Consider the following 3,580-nt stretch of genomic DNA (forward strand, 5'->3'; position numbering starts at 1 on the left):
TATATATATATATATATATATATATGTATGTATGTATGTATGTATGTATGTATGTATGTATACATGACCGCATTCTAATGACTGAAGTGATCAGAAATGCTAGACCAATGGTAACACAAGTCACGGAGCTCCAAGGAGCAGGGACTAATGCAGCAGAAATAGAAAAGTCAGCTTGAAGAGATAACTTCTAATAGTTTCACGTTAAAAAAAAAAACAGATATAAAACCTAAACGGTAACAAATTAACTGTAAATAGATTCTTATTTGAGTATAGAATTGATTTAGTTGTTTTGTCGCGAAAGACAGAGGGTGATTTAGATCCTTCACAGAAACATATATACAGTTGATAAGTATGGAGAGGGTCAGTGTTGGTCACTTTATCACTTTATTATCTGTAAATGCTTAATTTTATTCTTCATTCTCTTTTAGACGTTCTTTCTTATGATGAGATCATAAAGATAGAATTGTACTTTCTGATCAACCTGACCCCTTTTGGTGTTCTTTTTTATTTATGTATTTTGCATTTTGATTATAATAGTATTTTGTCTGTCACTATATCTATAGTTTTAGTCTTGTCTGTAAACTACTGAAAATGGCACATTACTTTGGGTATGTATTCTCATGCTGAGTGAAACGATGATAGGATCTAACGAAAGGCTAATTCAAATAATCAACTAATGAGGTGCATTTCACACATAAGATGCATGATAATGATTACAGAACATCTCATCGATGTACTACTGGTGTAGAAATGTGTCGAAACAACTGTAGTAATTTTAAATAAAGAATGTCATTCATTCCATTTTCTATCATTTATCTAACGCATAACATAAATATCCCAAACAGCCAAAAAAAAAAAAAAAAAGTTTTCCAGTGACAACCAACCGCAGCGCTACCAACAGATGTGAAAACGTTAACAATATCGATCCATGGGAAACCAAGTATGTTTTAGATAAAAGGTTGTTTACAGGAAACAATAATTGGTGTCACAATATTACATAGAAATATAAGATTTTCATTGTTGATATTAAAACTTCGTGGGTGAGGTTACCGGTAGTTTAGACAGGTGCGTTTAATGAATTCATACAGGTGTTGTTTTTGGAATTAGTTATATAAATTTTTACATAAAATAATGTTGCAGTTTCCTGTTGAGCTATAGAAATTTAGCGGAGGTCGTTTTCTATAGTTCAACAGTACTCATAATAGTATGATCGCTTCCATAAAGTATAATAGAAAAAAATTGTTTACATAAAAGAATTCTTTACAGCTTTAAGGAATTCGTAATGTAACATTATTATTCAAGTATTTCAATTATTTTGCATTTATAATTTCACTTTACAATATCTACAGATTCCGCCGAGATCGACTTTACATTTCATCCTTTCGAGGACGATAAAACAAGAACGAGTTGAGCACTGTAATAGACTTACCCCATCCAATCAAATTGCTTGTCTTCTGCCGATGTTTGAAACCAATATTAATCCTTTAGGTACAAGGTTCGAAATCTGGAAGAAGAAAAGTAGTCAGTTACATCAACTCTAGTGCACGACTGGTATTTACTTTATCGACCCCGAAGGATAAAATCGAAGTCGACTTCACAGAAATTTAGATATCAAAACATTAAGAATGGAAGAAATGTTATTAAGCGTGCTAACGTATCTGTCAGCGTGCTAACGTATCCAGCGTGCTAACGTATCCGTCAGCTCCCCGTTTTAATAGCTATGGTTTCAAATTTTGGAACAAGGCCAGCAATTCGAGGGAGGGGTCAAGTCGATTACGTCGGCACCAGTACGCTGCTGGTACTTATTTAATCGACCCCACGAAAAGGCTAAAGGCAAAAGATGAATTCGGTGGAAATTGAATTCAAAGCGTAAAGATGGACGAAATGCGTATTTTTGTCCGGCTTGCTAAATGATTCTGCCAGCTTACGCCTTTACCGCTACTACTACTACTACTACTACTACTACTACTACTACTACTGCTGCTGCTGCTGCTGCTACTACTACTACTACTACTACAACTACTGCTAATATTAATAATAATAATAATAATAATTCTTTATACTATAGGCACAAGGCCTGGAGTTTTAGAAATTTAATAATAATGTTAATAATAATAATAATAATAATAGTAATAATTATTTATAATATAGGCACAAGGCATGGAATGTTAGGGGAGGGGATCATCGATTACAGCACTTGAATGGTACTTAATTTATCAATCCCGAAAGAATAAAAGGCAATGTCAACTTCGGTAAGATTTGAACTAAAAATTTTGCGTCGGACGAACCGCTGCTACGTAATTTGTCCGGCTTGCTAAATGACTTAGCCAGCTTTCGCTCTTACTACTACTACTACTACTACTACTACTACTACCACTATAAAACGGCATATTCAAACATAAGCTAGTTTTGCGCAGCAACACTATTTTCGGTCAGCATCAATATTTTTTGTTGTACTTCGCATCAGCTATATGCCAGTTTGTACATATTTGTGTGGCCTGGTACCACTCTGCTAAATTTCTGTGAAAATTACGAAAATAAATGCAAAGACATGGATAAAGAAATTTTATTCGAGCATGTCAGATTATCTGTCATTATCAGCATACAGGTAACACAATGCCTTACTACTTCAATTTTAATCGTCACAATTTAACATTTCAAAATGGATTGAGTTTAAATTCTTTAGTTCGAATTAACAGTACGACGCACTTAACATCTAGCGCGATCTTCGTAGTGTCGAAGGCTTATCACTCAACTTAATGGTCCCTAGTTTTTAACATGCATAGTGAATGCTCTTTGGTCAATATTTGGTGGCACAAGGCGGCGCGGTGGCAGAAACGTTAGCATGCCGGGCGAAATGCTTAGCGGTATTTCGTCTGTCTTTACGTTCTGAGTTCAAATACCGCCGAGGTCGATTTTGCTGTTCATCCTTTCGGGGTCGATAAATTAAGTACCCGTTGGGTACTGGGGTCGATTTAATCGAATGGCCCCCTTCCCAAACATTTCGGCCCTTGTGCCTAGAGTAGAAAAGAATACTTGATGGCACAAATAATAAAAACATTTAATTATTATTGCGGATTTCGTGATTAAATAGTAAAGAGTTCACACCAAATTGGTATGGTTTTTCATCTTCTCCTTCTCGCAACTACGAATAGAAACTAGCGTGAAATGGTTCAATAGCAATATCGAACTAGCAATTACAGTGTTAGATTGCCGGAAACGAACCATTCTATCGCAAAAAGATATACATATATATACTAGCAGTATAACCCGACGTTTTCCGGGTGTGACTTATTACGCCATCTACGATAAGTCTTGCTAGGTGAAAATCAACTAAAGAAGAAAGCCTTACAATGAAAAAACCCTTATGATGTAAATATGTTCATAATTCAAAAGACGAAATTAATAGGGAAAGTCTGAAGGGTGTTCACCCGCACGATTACGTAACCCTAACCCTAAAACCGTAACCGTAAGACTAACCCTCATCGTAACCCTAAAACCGTAACCCTGACCCAAAAACCGTAACCCTAACACCCTAGTGAAAATTGTGCGGGTGTTAATCTGAATAATAATAATAATG

At 35.4% G+C, this 3,580-nt stretch overlaps 1 protein-coding gene across 2 annotated transcripts in view; it reads right to left on the reverse strand.

The window, feature by feature from the left end:
• The window catches only part of LOC106878079 (5-hydroxytryptamine receptor 2C), a 508,970-nt gene that overhangs the window by 363,326 nt on the left and 142,064 nt on the right, over nt 1-3,580 (reverse strand). For both annotated transcript variants that reach the window (XM_052970801.1, XM_052970800.1), the window contains exon 3: nt 1,430-1,504. The gene's annotated coding sequence lies outside the window, so the exon portion shown is untranslated. The remainder of the gene's footprint in view (nt 1-1,429; nt 1,505-3,580) is intronic.

This window comes from Octopus bimaculoides, chromosome 9 (genome assembly GCF_001194135.2).
Source record: "Octopus bimaculoides isolate UCB-OBI-ISO-001 chromosome 9, ASM119413v2, whole genome shotgun sequence".
Classification (NCBI taxonomy): domain Eukaryota; kingdom Metazoa; phylum Mollusca; class Cephalopoda; order Octopoda; family Octopodidae; genus Octopus; species Octopus bimaculoides.